Genomic DNA, 23,190 nt, shown 5'->3' with positions numbered 1-23,190 from the left:
TTATTATGGTTACATTTTGGACAACTTGAAAAGATTCCCTAAGTAAAAATAAATTCAGAATTACAAACTTGAAGAAAGCATGGCACCCAAAGTTGGTACTGGGGGTTTAAAAATATCTACAAAGGCCATTCCTCCATTTCTTACTACCAAAGATCTATTTAGAAATGTTCATTAGCTCAACAGGTGTTTTGGTAGGAAAGTTTGTAGCAAAGACAATCATTCTTTAAAAGTCGATTTAAAAGAATAGGAACATGCATTTTACCTCAAAGCAAACAGTTACTGTTTTAACTAGTCAAATTGCTTAAAGAAATCTGTATTCAGTGTTTAGATGAAAAGCTCCTACATTAATCCTATTTAGGCAACTATATGAGAATATGGTACCCACTCTGAGTCCTGTAAATAGAAGGGAAAGTATGGTATATTTTATTATAAATCATTAATGTAATTCTGCAAAGAATACATCTGAATATCATGAGCTGTTGTTTAAATGTCTGTGTACTCAGTCCTACCTTTTCTGCTGTGCACTCTTAACTAGGAGAACAAGTCCTAACTTAAACTCGCACAGAGTTTCCTTCAGTTTCCACCAGTGCTTTATACAGAGCATTTTCTTCCAAACTATCTGCTGTTTAATTGGATTCACTTCTTATTGGCTTTTCTTGGGGGCAATTAATGCACACAATGTGTCTATAGATAAATGCATCATTATCACTGAAGTGAGAGTTGCAATTCTTAATTTTTTTAAAAAAATTATGCACTGGGCCACTTACTTTTCCCATGTGACACCTAACCTGACTAATTATAGAAGTGAATAGAAAACATGATTCTCTTTTAAAATGCTCACTTTATGTGCAAGATTTTTATGAATTCAACTAATGTGTCAAGTACAGTCATTCTGCACAATGACGTTGACCGTGAGGTTCTATGTGCTACAATTTTGACTGGAAATATTTTAAGTTAAAGCAGGCTATTCATAAAATTCCATAAACATAAATATGCATACTTGACAGACATACATTTGCACATCCTTAAAATTAATGCAAAGAAAGATACATTCCTTTGTTCTACTGGAATACAAATGGTGAAGACTAATGAATGAATAAATAAAGCACCAGGTAGCCAAATCAATGTCTGCTCAATTCTGGTCAAGGAGGTGAAGTGAGGTTTCCTTTTGAGTCAGAGAATGTAGTGGATAAAAGGATGAGAATAGCTGGGGGGATTTCCTGAGGCCATTGCAGACCAGCTCAGACGCTGTTAAGAGGCTCATTTTCATGAGACTTTTGGTTGCATTTGTCACACTTGCTTTAGGTCCCCTGGAGCATTAGGTGCCACATCACAGCACAGCAAGAACAAGGCTAAACACACGAAGGGACATGCTAAGGCTTTTTCTTTTCAGACACAGATGGCCTGGAGTTGGTAGATACTTTCAGAACTGGATTTTTTAAATTTTAATTTTAATTTGTTTGCTTCTCCTCCTGAAGTCTTTCTTTCAAATAGGACTAAGTAGAAGGTATTTTTTTTTCAATTAAAAACATCTAATTTCCCTTTTGTAAACAAACTATCACCTCTAAAATTTCATTGGTATACTGATTCTCATAGGTGAAAGACATTTTGCAAAAGAAGAAAAAAAAAAAAATGAATCCTGACCGGACAGTAAGTTTGTTCTAGATTAAGGATTTGGCTACAGTTTGGTGTATATTTGTTCTCCATTATGCTTGGTACATATTTCAACTTTTCACTATATTATTAAATTATTAATAATTTGAAATTAGTAGCTGGTGCTGCCACCACTTTTCTGAAATAGTGCCAGTCATTTCTTCTAAGTTTGTTCAGAACAAAAAAAAAATCTGAAATCTAATTTGTCAAGAAAATGAATATGAAGTTCATGAAGAAGATAGAAATCAGCACAAGAAGGAAGTCAATCTTAGACTTCCTCAGCTGAGCCCTCAGCTCAGACATGAGAGGTAGGTGGACCCCTGATTCCAGGGGAAGCCACAGAGGTTCTTACAAGTTTAGAGACTCTATAACCTGCACACTTAGGCAGCAACAGAAGAGAGCTCAACACCAGGCCTGTCTGACAATGTTTGGTCTCTTATTTCCATCCTGTATCACCAGGAATTTAGGATCCCTGTGTGGATTGCCCACAGGTTTCTTGCCATGAAAGGAATAATGATTAAAATAATTACTATATAAAATACATGTAAGTATTATCTATCAATAATATATTTACAGTTACTATATATAGGTACATTTAGACTATCTCTTCCATAAATTAAAGTGACACATGACTATTTCATGATAGATATTAGTTATTAGCATTTACAATGTGTCAGGTATTATTCTCAATAATTTTCATCTATTTGGCTACATCTCATAGTATCTTTTCAATGTATAACTTACTGGTATAATAGGTTTACAGTTGAAATAAATGAGGCACTCAACTAGTTAAGGAGTAAAGTCCAGTCTCCTGCCTTTTTCATGGCCTCTTTCCTAGTCTTTACCCTCCACAATGTACATATCTTATTCTTTTAGGAGATGATCATTGCCTCTTGGTTAGGAGCAAAATTCAAGTGTTACCTAGTGAACAGTTTACTTTCAGGAACCAAAAATTTAGAGAAAAATCCCCACATCTAAAGCAAAGAAAACACCCAACAAAATATCATAACGAAGAGGAGACATTTTTGGGCAAGGTAGGTTTTCTCTATTAATCAAGTCATAACATGTATACAAATTCAACTTAATGAAATACATATTGAATGAATGTCCACTGTGAGCAAAGGTCCATACTAGGCTCTAGTAGCTCCAAAGATCAGTAAGAAACCAATAGTCTTAGACTTTAACCAGCGGATGATTAAAACAAACCAGGAAGGAATCGTAAGACTGGCTAATACAATTCTCTAGGGTTCAATGGCTTGAGAAATATCAAAGAAGACTAAGTGTATGAGATGGACTTTAGAATATGGGAGAAATTTCAACAATTAAAAATTGGAGGGATGTGGTTTAGGCAAGGGATTTGGAGTACGTTAGAGCATGAGGAAAGAGAAGTAGACAATGTGCTTGGGATCGACCTGACTAGCTTCTATCACACTCAGAGGTTCAGAGCAGGAGTTAGAGATGCCATGGACAGAACATCCACTTGGAAATATTCAGTTTTCTGTAGGAAGCTTCCAGACTCTACCGGTTGCTATCAGATTCAGATATTTCAGGAGAAAGTTTGAAAAGCTGCTATTATTCCAAGATAATAGAGAGGGACAACAAAGCCTTACATGTGTAGTCGATGAAGGGGACATGGAGGAAGTAGCCAGAAGGACCATGAGATGAACTGGTGAGCCAAGGAAGCAGAGGCTCTGAAGCATAAAAGTAAAGAATGCCTCAATAAATAGAGGTTGGTGGTCAAGGGCCAAGACAGAGACAATGACGCTGGTGCTTCCAGGCAATCTGAAGAGCTAGATTCTTCCTTGTTCAACTCATCTTTGAAAAGACTGTCTCTTTTTCCTTTCCTTATGCTTTCTCTAGGCTCATGCAGAAACAAAATTATAAGCTAACTGCATTAAAAATACTGTATTAAACTAGCTTGGAAGCGTGATATTGGTGCTTCAAGAGCAGTCAGTAAAATTTGAACATCATTATTTTATTTTTATTTAAAAGACAACTGAGATTCTTCATATAAATGTTAAAATTATTCCTTGGTAGGAGTGTGAATTTATTTGAATTTTATTTAGCAGTTTTTGCTCCTTTCCTATCTGCCATACATTGTGCTAAGTATTAGGATCAGTAGACTTTCCATAAACGCATGGCTGCCTTCTACCTGGAAGCACTGCTTCTTCCTGGCATAGCTTTACTGTGATAAGTTTAGCTTCTGGCCTTTAAAGAGTTTGTGTTAAGTTCATTTTAATGTGTTATTTTCTTTGTGTCGTCCAAAAGTACTTTGGGAGAACAAGCAGATTCAAGGCCACCACAGGAAACAGGGTTCTTGCTTTGACTTGTTGGCACTCTAGCATATAGGCAAACAAGGATAACTTTTCTCTTAATTAAAACAACTATAGGAATCTTATTTTTTATTGTATCCATGTATAAAAAATAGAGGCAAGGGAAACAAAAGAGCTTTAGCTAGAGAACTGGAAAAGAGCTTCAACTGTAGGTCAAAATCAGTGATGGACGCCACGTAGGAGACCTTCAAGAGCCACTCTTGGGCTTACTTATGAATTCATGTTTATAAGCACTTTTGTAAAAATACATGCATTTTTAAACACTTTCCTTATATATCTCTTTAGCCTTTTCCTGTATATTTTTCTCCTACAAAACAGAAATCTTGTACATATTGTTTTGTAACCTGCATTCCTTTGAGGAATATATTTAACATCCTAAATGTATCAATATACAGTATTGTATGGCCCTATTTGTAGCCATTTTTCTTGCCATCTGATTTTCAACATTTTGAATGATCCTTTTCTGAATATCATACTCCGAAAAGCCTCTGCATTGGTCTTATTTAGCGGAACAATCTGAGAGCATTAATAACACTCTAGCCAGGTAAGGCGTCTTCACCCCGCCACTACAAGCAATGAAAGGAAAGGCTCAGCCCTTTAGAACTGAGCCATGGTGGTAGGGGGACGTGAGAGAAGTGGGTGTGACATAAATATGGAGCGATGGAGATGTCAAGCTGGAGAGAACACGGCTTGTCTGAAGGGAGCAGCTGCCACTCTGTTCCGGTGCTTGTGCCACGTGCGGATGCAGCTCTCATGCTGCCAGATCTTCAAGTTTTCGAGAGAAGCCAGAAAAATCTGGATATTTTGGAAATCTCTTTGTATTTAAAAGCTGGGTCTAATTATTTAAAAATATTCCACAGATCAAATATAAAATCAGAACAAAATTATAGACTTAGGTAGATGCAGCTCGAGGCCATGGGTTTATAGCTTCCAAAGAAAGGGGAATGAGGTATCTGGAGATCTCTTTCTAGGGAGAGACAGTATGTGGGGGTCTAGTTCTTGAGTGAAGCAAACAGTGCTCTGTTTCAGGTGTTCTAACAGGAATGAGGTACGGAGAACTGGGATCCCCCTGTAAGCCTTGGAGGCATGTAAATCCCACTCCTCATTTCACACACACAAAGAACTGACCAGGAGAGGTTTCTAACTCACTTTGAACTTCAAATAAACATGCTTTAATAATATGACTGTAACCCTGGCACTGTATGTTGATACCTAATGATAATTTCCGTTCATTATCCATGGGAACAAACATTTCCCATTGGTTTCCACCTGCACCACTTCCTTTTATAAAGAGGAGGTGGTATTTGGCTATGTTCTGGTTCTGATTCATGAGAAATCAGACCAAGCCCAACATTTCTGTTCTTAACAGATTTTGGTTTTTCAATCTGTAGAACACAATGTTTCCCTGGGCTCGGTTCTAGCATGCCAAGTTTTGGCTGGCCACAGACTTTGACATCTGAGTGAAAAATCTTTCAACAATGGCATTTAAACGGAAGAATCAACAGACCTTTAATTATAACACTGCTTGTAATTCCCCCCTCTCTTATCATGATGTTCAAATTGCCTCAAATCACTAACTGCATGGACAGCATGTTATTTCATTTGCCATTGGAAATATCATAATTTGGAAACTTGGTGGCTTGAGACTGTGTATTAATTTTTGAAATATCAGTATTATTTTATTCACCATAAATTAAAGAGGCATATGGAACGAAGGTCAAAATTACTGATTCATTAGAAATAAGAAACAAAAAATACTCAGCACATAATTTCCCAACTTATTCAAGATCTAGTTAGATAGCAGGATCTCTACTTGGATGTCAGGCATTAAATATACAGGAATGGGATTCCCTTGGAGTGTGGTTTCACTAGGTGCTTTTATACTTTGCCCTAAAATGTTAGCTGATCATTTCTTTTAATGACAGTCTCAGAGTATGCTATTTCCCTTACATAATAACAGAAGATTCTTCTGCTAAAGTACACGAGAAAGCCTTTGAAAACTCCCTTTTTAGAAATCTATGTTGAAAGGTACTTAATTTATAGTCAATCCGGCTATCTGTATATACTTAGTTGGAAAATTGGGGTTAAAAAGTAATTACAGAAAATGTTTATTTCCATGTTCTATACCAGTTAGATAAGTTTTTGTTTATTTTTATATTATAGAGCTTGGTTATATGTGGAAAGTAGGCATAATTACAGCTCCTTTTTCATCTTGAAGAGAAACTTGGCTTTGGATTTTCAGGAAATACATTTATTTAGACGAAACATTATGGTAGACTACTATGTACACTTTCTAATTTTCATAATATGCCTTCAGGATGGGCAGAATTCATCTGTCGCTGATAAGGAAGACTTGAATAAAATAGAATCTGACCAACTGTTTTTGCCCATGCTGTTTACGTGGTAGAGTTTGCACATGAATCGTCCATGCCTTCTGAGTCTCCATTGTCTCCTTTCTTAATACAACAAGTTATTGATAGATAGTGTTATCTTTATTTAGCACTGCTTTGTAACTGTGAAATTTGTATTTGTCTAGTATATGGAATTCATATTCAAGGATACATATAAGAACAACAGTCTTTGATTTTCTGAAGATTCATGGTTTCATATTTTGCCTTTTAATATATTTTATTTTATTTTAATTTTAATTTTTGATCCATTTGTCTTCCTGTTTTGAGTGCTGGGATTACAGGTGTGTACTACCATACTGGATTTATGCAGTATTGGCTATCAGACCCAGGACTTTGTCCACATTACTGAGCAATCTACCTATGGAGCTACATCCTAGCCCTCACATCTTGCCTTTCATTGTTGATAAAGTAGTGTCCTAAGTCTTGGTTCAGGAAATGTTTGGTCTCTGTCTTTATCTATTTTGTTTATAAAATGTAGACTAGGAGACTAGCACTGACCAGCACATAACAGTCAGTGAAGCATTGGATCCTTTTAGCTAATCAGTAGGAGGACTCTAAATCCAAATTGTTGGAGGAGGCAGAGATAGTAATTAATGATAATAACACATATATTAAATTCATAATGAACTATCTCTGATCTTATCCACATATCATGTTTAATCTTCATTATGCTCCCAGTTTATATATTAGGAAATAGGCTTAGAGTAGATAAATGACTGGCTCAAGGTCATGTCTAGTAATTGCATTTGACTCCACAGCTTGTGTCTTCTCTGCTTTGCTAAGTAATAGGTAAATGTACATGAACAAAGTCCACAGAGGCAGAAGCAAGGAACAGTACTATGGTATATGTGGAAGATGTGGCTGAGTCTAAGGAACTCAACCGGGAACAGATCTGGAGTAAGTAGGTCCAGAACAGGTGAAACAATCCCACATGCATCCTATTGTATCTCAGAGATGTAGATCTGAGAGGGAGAGGGCAAGCTGAAGTATCAGTGATACAGGGAGCTTGCATAATTTCATGTTCTTATAGAGTTTTGTACATTGGGGCAGGAAATACAGCCCTACTAAAATTTTTCTGTCTTTACATATACTTAGCTTGAGGAGGGGGAGGTGGTGAATCCTAACTGTCAAACAAAATACTTTTTTGGAACCACAAATTTCCCTAAGATGGTAAACATCATCCAAACTTTCTGATAAATTACTTTAGTGATGTTACCAGCTCATCTAACTGAGTGGAATTAAAGCCAAGGAAGCAGTCTGGGGGAAAGGAAACAGGAAGAAGAGTGATGGGAATGACAAAGGAGGACCATAGACTCTTTGCTTAGGGATGCTCTTCAGGGCTCCACTAACATCCTCAACTTAATCCTGCTCTGCATTTAGGTCTAGAGTTTTGGTTGTAGGTAGGACTGACTTAAGAACTGAATAGAATTCCCTAGTTTTAGTACCTTCTCAACAAACACTCATTAAGAAAATGGAATGTCAAAATTAATTTGGAAGTTGATAATTTTAGATCTCCAAATTCTAATCTATTAAATTATAAGCCAGTCAGTTTAGTGTGTCATATCCTGAAACAAAAGTCCCCTCTGGAAGAAAGTCTAGAAAATAGAGACAAACTGGATGTCTTCATCCTGACCTTCCTTCTTGTGTGGCCAGCCTAGAACACTTGAGTTTTCATGGAGCCATTAGAAAAGTACACTGTGTGGGTCCTTCCCACGCTGGAACCATGTGAGCCACAGGAAAGTTACATTAGGAGATATGGGAACAGACAGGGCTGTGTTACAGACACTGGCCTCTACTCTAGACCAGCACTGTGTCTGTGAAGAGTTACTTCTGAAATGCTTATATATACATAGTCAGAAGCGACACAAGGACATGACTAGAACTGCGAAAGCTCTGAAATCAACCGCAGAGCAGACACCCCTGAACTACAGGGATGGAGAAAGTAGACCTGGGTGTGGCTGGAAATGAGCACAGGAGCCTGTAGCTCAGCTTGCCTGGCTTTCCTCCCCTCCCAACCCCCAGCTCATACCATCCCTAGAGGGCTCTAAATTACAGTGTTTTTCAAATACATTTCAAATATATATCATCTTCTAACTTAAAGGAGAGAGGGGAGTATTTTGTTATACATGAGCTGATTTTGACAGTAAATTTGCATTTTGGATATGTTTTCTCACTTATGAGCTATGGAAATACACATTTTGTCTAAATATTGATAAAGCTTTAGAATGAATGTAAGAGATGGAATGAACCTAGCAGGTTATGTAGCCCAGGCTGTATATCACAATCATGCCAGGAAGTTTAAAACAGATATATCCCTCAACCTTGGCCCCTTCCTCTGTCTTCCCTAAGTTATTCTGACATGTCAGTTTGGGCTACACGTAGCCAATTATACAGACCAGGGACCTTACCAGTTTCTTCATTTGACTTATGAGTGATCTAAGAACCTGAATGATAAGGAGTCCAGTGACTTCTCTATGGTCACACAGGAATACTTTTTATGTGACAGTCAAGACTACAGATGATATGGAACTGGTTTCCTTAGATATATTAGAAAATACTTTATTTTAGAATATAGTTTATGTTTGGATGAATCAGTGATTTTCTTCTTTGTAAGCAACTTGTGTGGCATCTCCCTCCTAAGACCAGATGAAAAGGGAGGAAGGAAGGAGTGGAGGGCAGAACGAAGAGCAAGCAGCAGAAACGGACATGAAGTAGGCCGCCTGCAAACTCTACAGGCTGCAGCGATTAGCTCTGTGCTTGCTCTCAGTCCAGTGAGGCAGAGATGACTCCAAAGGCTCATACCCAAGCCCCACTTTCCCTTTGCCCTGCAGTCTCCCGTCTCCCAAAGCCCAGCAGGCAGCTCATGGATACCCACTCCACACCACTCAGTGTGTATGAAATTAAACTGGTGCTCTCCCCTCCCAGGCCTGCTCCTCCTCTGCTGCCCTGCTTCTGTTTATGGCTCCGCTCAGGCTCAAAATCATAGAGATGTCTTTGTTGTCAGGCTTTCCCTGGCTTCCAAATATAATGCATTAATTCTCTTCTGCCATGTGTCATAAATCAGTGCTGTCTCTGCTTAGTCCCTCTGCCCATGCCCTACTTAGGGCCCACATTGCCTTTTTGCCTGGATTGCTGTGTGTCTCCCACCTTTCCTCTGTCCTCTGGTTTCTCTCCACTCCAATCTATTTTCCTCACCGTTGCCAGATTAATCTTCTGGAGGCACAGCTCTACTGTGTTACTAGCCTACGGAAAACTTTCAATAGCTCCCCTTTGTCCACTGAAGAAAGTTCAGGTTCCTTGGGCTGGTAACCAAGTCTTTAACATCTGGGGCCAGTCCACCTGGGCCACTTCCTTTCCACTACTCATGCTTCATGCTCTATTTAAACACAACCACTTCTTTACAGATTCTTTATTCCTTTGACTCCTCCACACTTTGCTTATGGCTTCAGAGATGGGCCTCCCTTTAACCTTTGTGTGTTCAAATCCTTGCCTTTCTTGGTGCAAACACATTTTCCTATCTATGGCAAAGCTTAAGGCTACCCCTCCTTTGAACTCCAAGAATATTTTACCTGTACTACCAATCTTTCTAATACAGATTCCAGCAAAGTAGGAACATATCTACCTCTCCTGCCAGGTGAAAACTTCTTTAAGGTAGGATTTGTGTCTCGGTGATCAGTTTATTCTCTCCAGCACTAAGCATAGTGCTGTGCTTTTCATGAGAACAGGAAAGGCGTGGCTTTACACTCAGCCTAAACATAGGTGCATGCTCGCCTTCTTGACCAAAGCAGATTAGAAGTAAGGAATCAAGGAAGAAATGAGACTCTCAGAGGCTTGCTTGTACAAAGAGTAACCTGATAGTCAAAGATGAGACACGAAGACTATAAAAAGAAGACACCAGGACTAAAAATATTACTGCAGTTCAGGGGTAAATAAGAAAGAAGCAAGCAATCGTTCAGAATAAGCACTATGTAGTTAAGGCCACATGGAACAGCTGGGAGAACACAAATAATGCTCAAATGTACACTGTCAATTCTGCACCCCCATTAGCACAAACAGAAACAGAAATTTATTGTTGTTCAACATAAGAAATATGAACCACTTAGAATATTTTGAATTGTAGCATGTTCTAAAAAAACCTATAGACATAAAATCGAGGCTGTACCTCAAGATTGAAATTAGTAACGTAAGAAATATTTACTGAAAGGGGGGAGGATAAACTTCTGTTACATGGAATATTTTAGAATATAAACCAAACTTCCATAATAAAGTCAGGTAGATACATTCTCTTTATATCTGAATATGTGCAGATATTCTTCTGAATATTAGTAAAGTATTAATATTTTCTAATAAAATCTGCCCATGGTATACAACTTGATAATATACTAAAAAAGTAAGAGAAAATATCTAAAATCTCCAACATATCTAGGATTCACAATCTCTTATTTTTTGAAAATGATTTTGATCATAACATATGCACAAATAAATTAGTTGCCTTCGAATTAAATATATATATATCATAACCCATGCTATTCTAAGATCTTCATAAACATTTAATGTCTCAAAAATTCTATTTAATGGATATGTCATACTATATTTAAGCATTCTCCCTTGTAGTTTAACATCTAACTTATCTCATATATATTATATATGTACATATATATATACATTTAACATGAACTGGTAATTGTAAAAGCACAGTGAAGTGATTCAAAAGGTTCACTATGACATTATCTCCATTTTTGTGTATCTTTAAAATGCCTATAACAAAAAGGTTATAAACTTAGAACTATACTAGAAATAATGTACTTTAAGTGTGTTTCATCTCTTTCTAGGCTAAACATCCTAAAGATACTATCAATGGTAAAATAATTTGGATTGTTGTGGAGCACTATCAATCACAAGAGTTACTATTCTTATTTTATAGCTAAATAGTCAGAAGCTTAATGATGAGTTAACTTACCCAAAGGATAGAGGAATGAGCAGAGGCTAGTCTCAAATATAGGTCTGCGTCCCAGAACCATCTCTGTACAAATGGCTCTTGTTGCACTCTTCGTTTAAAGACTTGGGTCAGTGTCATTTTTCTGCTCTTCTTTCCGAGTTTTCTGAAGCTTAGGCCCAACAACCTGCTACGTAGACAAAACCGGACTTGAACGCCACTCTCCTGCCTCTCTCTGCCAATGTTGGGGTTCCAGGTGTATGTTAGCTGTTCAGCTTCAGGTAATCTAATCACTATCCTTGGGAGCAGTTCTGAACTTTAGCCAAAATCTGTCCTAATTTAGGATGCTTGAGAGGAGTTTTGCGAATGGTACACTCTCCCTTTCTTTCACTTTCATCAGCGTTATCTATCTAAGTATTTATTCTATAAAAGGATTTTGAAGAAATAAAAAAGGGCACTCAGAACACAAGCTATACCTTAAAAATGCACATATATCTCATGGTCTCAAAATTTTAACACATATCTTGGTTTTAAACAACTATTTATAGTTCGTATATCACATAACCATTTCTGAAATAAGTCATTATTAAACTAATATGCATTTTAAAGAAGTCCAAATTTACATATATCACTGTAAATATCTAAAAGTCTACATTTGGAAGAATGCTGTGAAAGTCTCAAAAAAAGGTTGTTTTCTCCAAACTTTATGTAAAATCAGTTATAGAAGGTCACAATTAAAAATATACAAAGTGAGGTAGAAAACGGGGTCTTTTGTTCTAGGACCAAGGCATCGGGCAACACTGGGGATGCTGGATTCCTCTGCCTCAGACAGACATTTATGCATCTGTATTATAAAAAATGTGCCAGCTCTAGCAAGCTCACAGTACTGAGCAAAGTGCTAGAGCTACAGCTGGGGATTTGTCTTTCAGGGCTGGCTCTATTTACTGGATTTTTTTTTCTTCTTCTTCCTCCCTGGGGGGCCACAGTGGGGCGTTTTTTAAAGAGGGATGAGAAGGAAGGAGTTTTTGTGAGTTCTATTTTGGATTTTGGTGAATAGGAAGGCAGGGAATTTGCCAGCCTGTGCTACTCAGTTATACTGAAACACGATGCGAACTCAACTCAATTTGGAACACAGAAGGTGCTGAAAACATTTTCTGAGGTCTTGAAATATCTAAGCTTGTCTTCCAGGAAGGCCATATAAAAACCGTATCTGTACGAGAGGTGTGCTGCTGCATGACCTCCCACCCACGACCTCCTTGGTCACTACAACTAGCCACGGTGATGTTAAAAACGTCATGCTTTGTGTCAGGTGTGCTCATGCACATCTATGTAGCACTGGGCGGGTTGAGGCAGGAGCAGAACTGTGAATTTAAGACCACTTTAAGCTACATTATGAGCAACAGGTCAGCCTGACCTTTATAGCCAGTTTGTCTCAAAAAGTAAAGATAGACAAACAACAACAGTGCTGCCTGAAACTCAAACAAATAAGCCCAAATTTGTGTTATCTTTTATCCCCTAGGGCCTATTAAGAGGAACAAGATTTTTTGTTAAACACACATGTGGGTCTATTTTATAGTCACTTCCACATAGGTATACTGTTAAGAGCATGGGTTATAAATACATATATAAGTTCAATCTTCCTGTTTGTATTGTCCAGCCTCGTTTCATTGTCCTGAGCTTAGGAATCCAGAGTAACATATGTGTCCTCAACACGCACTCATACGGACATGTCTCTAGGCATTTCTCACTGGATATTGTCTTGAAAATGGTTCACGTTTCTAGAAACTGCCATAGAATTTTGTTTTATTTGAAAAACTGTTCAGCAAATGCATGCAGGTCATGATGGCAGGTAACAGACCATTTCTTGAGACCATTTACTGAAGTGCTGAAACAAATAGAAGAAAGTCCAGGGCACCATCCCAGAGCAGTGCTTCCCTTGTGAGACACTCTGGGCTAAGTAAGGGCTGAGTGAGACAATAATAAAATAGACCGCTTCAAGGTTTATGGGCAGCTACAAGCACCCAGGGCTAGCAGTGTCTCCAGACCTTGTTGATACAACGATGTGCTCAACCTTGCTTCTAGACACTGGATCGCCGCTGAAGTAGCCTTTCTCTAGCCCTTCTATTTTTTATTCAAGATGCCCTTGAAATTAGATTTGATGAAAAAATTCTTTGTTCCTGACAAAGCACATGTATACTGTGGCATCACTTTAAACCCAAGGACTGGTTTTAGCTCTATGAAGAAAAACAATTCCAACAACCTCTCATGCTGAGATTTCTCACGCTGCTTCTCAGCACAGAAGTCTTTCTTTCTTGCTTTCTTTTTTTTTAAAGTTGCATAAAACCTAGCAAGGTTTAAGTTTTCCCAGCAAGGAGAAAGTGTTTTTCAGCTGTTAAAATTTTCAGATGCTTTTTTTGAATTTGGATAAAGCTCAAAAAAAAAAAAATGTTTGTTTTAAAACGTAAACCTTTTTATGTACAGAAGTTTGCATAGAAAGAAATGCTATTGCTACATTTAGAGGTGCTTTCCGAGTAAGGAAGTAGCAGGCATTTAAACCGACCTAACTCTGAGTGTCCTATTAAGCATTAATGTAAAGCCGATGCCCTAGGACAACTACTGCACATATTTGCTGCAAGGATCACTTACAGCACAGTTAGCAGATGTGTTTCCACGTGAGAGAAAAGGGTGGCCCAATAGCATCCTGACAGTCAGTCAGCTAGTATGCTTTCTAAAGGCCTCTGGCTGGAGCTACAAGACACCCGTGTGCCCTAGGCCAGCTGGATCCCTTAGCTTGTAGACTAGACCACAGAGAATACACTATATAATACTTCAGGCATTGCAGTGGTGGGGAGATCAGGCTGGTGACATGGCACAGTGGGCAAAAGTGCCCACTGCCAAGCAAAAACTGACCTTGAAATTTCTTCTCTCACTTTTACATGTACACTGTGGTACGCGCGTGCGTGTGTGTGTGCATGTGTGTGTGTAATATTTGAAAACTGAGGAAACACAATGAAATGTTAGTGGAGATGAAAAGCTGTGAGTCAGTTACGAGAAGGCGGTCACATTCAGGGAGTCTAGTCTCGCTGCTCTTGCATTTTAAGCAAACGGTAGATAAACGCCAGGGGGGCAGATCTTACCTTGACCTACATTTCTTTATGATTCTCAAGCCTTTTTATTGATGACTCATAGGAGGACACATATTTTACATTGTGATTGTGTGTGCATGTGTCTGATTGTTTATGTCTGTGCATGTGTGATTATGTGCTTCACAGATGGTAGTCACCAATCTACCCAAATTTCAGATATTTAGAATTTTCAAAAATTCCACAACAACTTACATTTTGGAAAACTGAAGTCCAACACCTAGTACTGTATTGGATTTCTAATTTCTAATCAAGGACTTTCTAAAATTAAGAAACTTATTCACTCAGTGGGTTAAAAACACTGTGTTTAGCTTGACAACTTGAGTTTGATCCTTCTGGATCCCACAGTGGAAGGAGTCCACCCCAATTCACATATTCCCTCAAACTATCCTCTGACCTTGATATATATGTTTGACTCACCCATGTCCCACCCCAAAACATAACTGAAAAATCTAGAAATTAAAAAGAAGTAGTGTTCTTTTGAGTTAGTCTCTGCAACAGCACCTGAGCTACCCTTTAATTGTCCATGGGCAATCACTCATTTTCTTTTTCACACATTTCTGGAGCTTCTTCTATACCTTACACCATGAACCTACATTATCCTCCTATGTTAAGCACTTGCCAGTTGCTTTAGGACTTATGGTGGCACTGGTTAACAGATAGTTCATGAAAAGGGAAATTATTCAGCCTAATGCAACCTGTCTACCATTTTCCTGTCTAGCATGCACGCATCCTGATAGGTTCTTTTCTATCTCTTATTGGGGTGTGGTCCAACTACAAAAAGTTCAATTTCATTCTTACTTACTTTTCATATTTAACCTTAATTAAACATGTTATGACTGTAACTCTGAGATATTAATTAATCATGCTCCTTGAAAGTGACTTCCCCACAATGAAGCCTTCTTTATATTTTTCATGATATACAAAGAGAAAATTCATACAAGTTTTTTTTTTTCTTGATTTAGAAACCTGGAAAACTGACCATTATCTACTTTCTAGTGGTTTTGAAAATAAAGGAGATAAAGCATGTGAAATGTCAAGAACTAGATGAAATAAAGAGCACACAAGCACCACCCGGTGTAGCGTGGCCTCCCACCCACAGTCAGACTGAAGGACAAATACACAGCATGCAGACAGCAGGGCCTAAATAGTCACGGTTGACCATCTTTAGGTCTCCAGTCCAGTAGGAAGTGTTATATAACTCCATGGCTTGAGCTCAACTCAGTTCCTTACATTGCTCTTCCAGAAACAGGTTTACAGTACAGTCGAGAAGCCCATGGAATGTAGACGGCTGAAGAATCCATAACTGGGCGAGAACATGAGATTCTTTCTTAGCATGTAGGTTATGGGTTAAGGTCATAGACTTAACAGGAACAAAATGAAATGCTTTGAAGCTTTTAAATCACTTTAACATAAGTTAATTTTTATTCTGGAGTTTATGATTTGGGCATTATTAAAATACAATTGATTACTGTTTCATAAAGATAATTAAATTAAAAGCCACCTTTTCAAAGGGCTTTCTTGAAGTCTTTGAGATTTTATGGGTATAGTTATTATTGTCTGTACAAAGTTACTCCACCTTCCAAAGCTCCTATTTCCTACACAACAGCAAGGCAAATTGACCAACACACACTGGCACAGGCAGAGAAATAACTGCTAAGGTCACACAAATGGGGACATTGCAGCTTTCTGGCTTTGGAGACCAAAGGTCCCGAAACCTGAGCAGACAGCTTGAGACTGTCTCTTCTCATGCTTTGCATCATTTCTATAGGGAACATTTCAGTTCTCTGAGAGTGTATGTGTGTAAATATGCATCTGCTAGTGTTTTGGTAACTCTAAGTTACCTAAATTAGTTTTGATCAACACTGCCGGATTTTTAAACCACCGTAATAAAGGCAAGTTTCAAAAAACACAAACAAACTGTACAGTACATTGTGTTCTCTGCTGTTTCAAGCCTCGGCTTCAAGACAAAAGGAAGTGAGACTTTGTCATTTGCTAGCTGTTAATAATCAAAAGAAGATCTGCCAGACAAGCTCTTCGAGGGCTCTGTCTGTCTGGACCAGGTATATACTGCAATACACAAAGGGCTTTGCAGGGGGAGAAAAATGAGTGTTCGTGGACAATGATGCAGCTTTCTTAATTAAGATTTTCATTACTGATACATACATTAAGTTCTGCAACTGCGAGAGCCAAAGCACTGTCATGTGCAGGTAGATGTCCCTGATTCCATCTTCAGGCAGTAAGCTAACACATATTAAATGTGCACCCAGCAAATGTTGGGACCAGGAGAGCACCAGAAAGATTTCTGTGGGGATACAGAGAGGCCCATTAAAAGCAGATTTGTAATGCATCTAATGCACAGAAGAAAAGCCCAGATCAATAGAGAAAGTGTGAGTGTGTTTCTGTGTGCCTGCAAGTATGTTCAACTATGGTAGTCCCTTGAGGCCCTGGCACACAGATGAAGGTGTGGAGATGATAAATGACCTAGGAATAATACCAACGTAACAAAATGAAGAGTACTTATCAATGAGTATTGTTGAAAATGAAAGTAACATGAGTAATCTAGGATAGTTTTGGAAGATAACAAAGATTCCAATCCCTGACTTCATACTTTCTACATCACTTAGACCCTGTGTTCACCTGTTCAAGTTACTTGTGACTGCCAAGTTGAATACTATCCCGATGTAATTATATTAATGTGGTAAAGAGGAATCTTTCTTTATAGAGGAAGACATAGTTACAAAAATGATTTTGGTATAAGATGAGAACAATCTAAAACCTGACATTGTCTGAATCAATGAGTGTTTAAAGTGTATGCTTTGTTTGTTTTTGATTTCTGAGGCAGTTTGCCTGAGCTGAAGATAGCCTTGAACTCTACAACCTTTTTCTAGGCTCCCAGGTAGTCAGAACTGAAGGTGGCCTTGAACTCTGGAACCTTCTGCTTTTACCCTTCACTGCTGGGATCACAGGTGTGGCTAGAGCACATGCTTTTGATCCCATCCTGACTAATAACTAATTCATTTCTGGGTGGCTGGTGCAGTGAAGGTTATTCTGGCTTCTATTTGCATCTCTTCCTGTTTCAAAGCCCATGAACATTTTGGGTAGGTTCCCCATATAGAGCTTCTGTCTTGATGCTAAAGAACACACCTTTTATTGAGAAAAGCTGAAACTAACCAAAATGACTATGCTGTTTTTCATTTCTTGGCTGGTGATAGAGAGTGTCCTCTTGAACTCGTATATTGAAGTGAAATAGCCAATCTGATTGTAGTGGGGGGGGGGGGCTAGAGGAGCTTGAGGAGCAGAACCTTCATGCACCGACAAGATCCTTATATAGCTGTAGGAGGGAGCTGCTTCCCTCTCTTTGGTCACGTAAAGATCCAGTATGACAAAAAGTACCATCTCCAAAGTATAGAATCCCACATCAGAAAGCGAGTCTGCCAAAATCTGGATCTTGGAGAGCTTAATTCCTATAACTACACAAACAAACAGGATTTTAGATGGGCCAGTCTTGGATATTTTAGTATAGAGAACTAAGAAGATGGAAAAAGGATTTATCTCAAATATAAGTGAACAAGCCTCTATAACACTGTTTTCTGGGAAAACAGTGTTGACCCATAGCTCAAAAGGATGTCTTTTAAGAGTTTGCTTTAGTGAATTAGACAAAGGGAGACACTCCAAATAATAGCAGTCAGTAAGATTTCTCTCAGTTTCCTTCAGATCTAGATATCTCAAACAGTTTTCCAGATAAGAATCTGTATGTTAGAGCTGCCTCTGACCCTTTTCTTTAGGTAGATAAAGAATTGGGGATAAGTGACATGGCCTCCCTATATAGTCTACTGAGTGTTGAAGAAAGTAGAGGCGCGCGCATACACACACACACACACACATACACACACACACACACACACTATCCAAAGGTACTTTACCCACACTAGGTAAGCTATGTGGTATTTAGATTCCTTGTATTCTTTACCTGAAAGTGCAGTGCTGTAGGCCTGTGTCAGTGGATGGTGGTGTAAAGCTACTGATGGACAGCAAATCAAGTGAATATGATTCAAGCATGGTGGCCATGGATGGAGACAGATTCTTTCCTCCCCAGATATCCTGATAGGAGGCCTTACACTATTCCCTTTCTGTGTCCTTGATCAGTATGTGAGAGCCACTCTGATGGATACTGTCAAAGGACTTCAGCACACCTTTTATTCACGTTCTCTATGAGACACTCGATTCTATCACTTAAAATAAAGAATGAGTTTTAAATTAGAGGTGATAATTGTGTTCCATGTACCAAAAAGGACCAGAGATTTTTGAGGAGGGACTAAAGGAGAACCTGTTTTAGCTTTTCATCATGTAAAAAGGCAAAGAGGCCAGCCCTGGACAAATATCTTGAAATTAATTTCCAAATAATGGTCAGGAAAGGATACTTCATTCATTTTCAACATTTCATACCAGAAGAAATGATGAATAAGGATCCAAGACACAGCACTTTCATGGACACAGTCTGGAAAGGGAAGAAAAAGTACCCCGGAGCAACCCGCCCATCTATCATCTGCAACTGCACTTCTTGTGCTGAAGGAATGTTCCAATTATCACTCAAACAGCTTTGTACAACTCCTGCTCCTTTGAAAAGCCCAGAGAATGTGCCCTGAGAGCCCAGATGCTCTCTATCCCGAATCATGGAAGACAACCTGTCACAGTATGTGCTGTGGATGCTGGGGTGACACTGTCAGTGTGGCATTTTTGCTTTCCTAGCTCCTTTCACTTTCCCCAAGTTGCTGGAAAACATATTCTACTTCATTAAATATGTAGCAATACACAAGGGGAGGCAGAGGCAAGGGGAAAGGTAAAGGACACTGGTGATATGGCCTCTAGCAAACATCCAGAAATCTCTGTCTACATCTGGTGGGAGAACAGTGTCAATCCTGCCTTGGAGATATGGATCAGGCCATGTTGCCAGTGTGTGTTTTACCCTTCCCAATAATTTTTGGATCATGGAGTCTGACAGGAGAGTGCAGATGAACACTTTATACTTGCACGAGTGAAACACAGGAATATACACAGCCAGGAAGTGCTAACCCCCCTGCAGAAACACTTTAAGTTTCCTAATTGTTGCTTTGTTTCCCATAGCATCCCAGGGAGAATAGTAAGGTTGGGTGTGGCTGTTAGGGGTAGAAAGCCTTAGGTGGCTGACCTTAAAAGATTTTAGAGAGCACTGTTTTTGCAATTAAAAAATGAAACCTGGAGGGGGCAGTGAGTGGGATGTAAAGTGAGTAAGTACCAAAAAATAATAATAATAATAATAATAAAAAATAAAAAATAAAAAAAAGAAAAAAAAAGAATGAGGATCTACCACAGGCTGTCAGGTCGATCAACTGCCCTTTCCAAATTTTACTTTAAAACCTAAAAATTAAAATTAATAACATAATTTTGAATAATATAATGATGATTTAAAATAATATAGTTAAAGTTAACTATTAAAATATAAAATTATATATGTTCTATTAAATTAATTTTTAAAATTTACATTTTTGTTGTTGATTTATAGTTACTCTTAAGGTATTAGAGAATTCTCAGAAATAATTTTCCAGGTTAAAAAAATTTCTCTATAGCAATTTTACTTCCATGTAATGAAATTTAATTCAGTTGAAAGTATCCAGGTTTGGGTTTTATGCTTTGAAAATATATTCCATATCCCTAGTTAAAAAATGCTTTACTTATCCAGTTGTGAGTACAGAATTAATGAAGACACAGTGAAAGGGGTAGTATCTTCCTTTGTTGATGGAAGTATAAATTGATGGAACCTTACTGCAGAGCAGTGCAATGACATACACATTTTATTTTAATAATTCCTCGACTTTAAATTTATCTTAAGAAAATTATCCATAAACTGTGTTAAGGAATATGTATGCATGTGTGCATATAAAGACAGCTATTGTAGCAGTATTTTAACATAAGGAAACAGCTCTAATTATCACAAGTGTCCATCAATGAGCGACTTAGTCAGTATATTTTCCATACACTGGAGTACAATATTGATGTCAAGATCATGCAGATCTGTATTTATTAACATGGCAAATGATTTACAGTGCTGAGTGGGAACGCAGACTACAAAACAGTTCTTTTTTCCTTTCATTTTGGAAAGAAACAAAGGAGAAATTTTTAAAAAAAGAAACAGATAAATAGATATGCATGAAAGTTTATTTCCCATGTATTTATAGAGATTGTCTCTGGGGTATGAGATTTTGAAGAGTTTTACTGCAGAAATTAGTAAAAGCACCTATGTCTTTTTAGCCTTTGAGCTAAGATCAAGTGTATTAAAACACTAAAATGTGCATAATTTTTAGAATGAAAATTTGAAGCATTTATTTTGGGGGGAAGAAAAGTTTAGGCAAATCCTACAACTACTCTCAAATCCAGTATGAATTTTCCTAATCATTCATACTTCAATGCTGTTTCCTTTCCTTTTTTAAGATTTATTTATTTATTTTACGTCTATGAGTACACTGTAGCTGTCTTCATGCACACCAGAGGAGGGCACCAGATCCCATTACAGATGGTTGTGAGCCACCATGTAGTTGCTGGGAATTGAACTCAGGCCCTCTGGAAGAGCAGCCGATGCTCTTCACCGCTGAGCCATCTCTCCAGCTCCCACAGCTGCTTCCTTTATAGGCGACACTGCCTATCTCCTCGGTTTGGAACATGACCCCTTGCTTCTGGTTTCCACTTTCCATTTCTACAGCTTAATAAGCTATAGTATAGTTTCTACTTTAAAGCATTTTAAAAGATAGAAGTCTAGATATTACAAATAACCTAAATACTTGCAGGTCCCTATTAGGTTAAATTCTGGACATTTTATTTTATTTTATTTTTATTTTTATTTTTATTTTTGAGACAGGGTTTCTCTGTGTAGCCCTGGCTGTCCTGGAACTCACTCTGTAGACCAGGCTGGCCTCGAACTCAGAAATCTGCCTGCCTCTGCCTCTCAAGTGCTGGGATTAAAGGCGTGCGCCACCACACCTGGCTCTGGGCATTTTATAAGGTAGGAGTTTATTACAGTGATATTACAAAGAGCCTGTATTTACACAAGGGGTAATTACTATGTACTATCAAGTTAAAATATTACAGAATTCTATATATTCTACATGCTTAATTATCTTAAAATCTAGAGTAGAGACAAGAAGGTGACCAACATATGTTAATAACAGTTTTCTTCTATATAGTACATGGGGTGATGGATGCTTTCTGTTTATATTATACTTTTTCATATTTTACGATAAATGTGAATTATAGAATCACGAAAGAAGTAAATATTTAAAAAAAATACAGCTGCATTACTCGACAGCTGCCAGATTTTACCCCAGATGTATCTGCAATTCAGTTTTGAGTCAAATGGTCCTAATGTCACTTTCTAAAGGGAGCCAGCAGACTGGAGCTTGGATGGGAAAGGCCACTGTTGCTACCCTTCTTCCCCAGGGGAGTTAGACAGCTCAGCATCTCTGAGTACAGGAGCCATCCTTCCCTCTGATGCTCTGGGCATTTTCTCACATTTCCAGCAGGAACCCAAGTAACCTACAGTATTTGGTATGTCTCCAGGTCTGGAAGCCATTTGTGGAGGTGGAAGGTGTTTTAGTCACTGTTCTATTACTGTGAGGAGACATCACAACCAAGGCAACTCTTATAAAAGAAAGTGTTTAATGGGAGCTTGCTTATAGTTTCAGAGACCTAGTCCATTATTGTTATGGTGGGGGAGAGTGGTGGCACACAGACTGGTGCTGGAGCAGTAGCTGAGACTTTACATCCCGATCCACAGGCAGACAGGGAAAAACACTGGGTCTGGTGTGGGCTTTTAAAGTCTCAATGTCCTCCCAACTCCCCCCACCAAACCCCACCCCTACCTGTGGTGACACACCTTTTCCAAGGCCACACCTCTCCCAACTAGGCCAAACCTCCTAGTCATTGTATAGTCTTCTCAAACAGTGCCACTCCCTGATGAGTAAGCATTCATCTATATGACCGTATGGGGGACATCTCATTCAGGCCACCAATGTAGGTCACCAGTAAGCGATAGAGCCTTGCTTATCTTCCTCAAATGGGAACAAGAAAGATGAGGTTTGTATCAGGTCTTCTATGGTTCACTAGTTTTCCTTCCCTATTTTCCTTCCTTTTTCTCTTTCCTCTCTAGTCTTTCTGTCAAATTAAATAGCCATTTTGTGTCATTGGATGCCAGTTTTTTAAAATTTAAGAGAAAACTCACATTTTACCACACTTCGAGTCGTTTATTTACTTAATTCATAATGGATCATTTATTAGTAAAATGATGTGAGGAATCAGAATTGTCGTGCAAATGTATGCATGTGTGATGCACATTACAAGTGTGGGAAGCAGCAGGAACAGTTCACGTTTAATCAGATGGGAGAGAGAATAGGATCTTTAAGACACCTTGTGAGCAGCTAAAGCAGCTGTAGAGAAAGATAAAGCATGGGTACCTGTTATGCCTGGCTATGGAGAGGAGGGTTGAGGAGCTGAGAAGTAGTTGTGTCTTCTATGTGCCAAGGAAAGCGCTGGCTGCTTTGGTCAACCTGTAAACCCCCTTGTGCCCAGAACTACTCGAAACCTCACCGTTCATCAGATCTCTTCACCACTTACTCTTGGCAGGCTCTCACCCCCTTAGGAGCCATTATGTGGGAAACCTCATCATTTGTCAGCATCAAACA

General features: G+C 38.4%; 1 protein-coding gene across 30 annotated transcripts in view; it reads right to left on the bottom strand.

Annotated features, from left to right (window-relative positions):
- The window catches only part of Zbtb20 (zinc finger and BTB domain containing 20), a 726,359-nt gene that overhangs the window by 128,068 nt on the left and 575,101 nt on the right, over positions 1-23,190 (bottom strand). Inside the window, exon 8 of one of the 30 annotated variants that reach the window (XM_029544671.1) lies at positions 11,358-16,781. The exons of 28 other annotated variants lie outside the window; for them this stretch is intronic. The gene's annotated coding sequence lies outside the window, so the exon portion shown is untranslated. Of the gene's footprint in view, positions 1-11,357; positions 19,738-23,190 lie in introns of those variants that run through there. One more of the 30 variants, XM_029544683.1, reaches the window with a different exon arrangement.

The sequence above is a fragment of the Mus pahari genome, chromosome 12 (assembly GCF_900095145.1).
Source record: "Mus pahari chromosome 12, PAHARI_EIJ_v1.1, whole genome shotgun sequence".
In the NCBI taxonomy this organism is placed as follows: Eukaryota; Metazoa; Chordata; class Mammalia; order Rodentia; family Muridae; genus Mus; species Mus pahari.
Note: the sequence above shows the minus strand (reverse complement) of the source record. Positions and strands in the feature narration are given on the sequence as shown.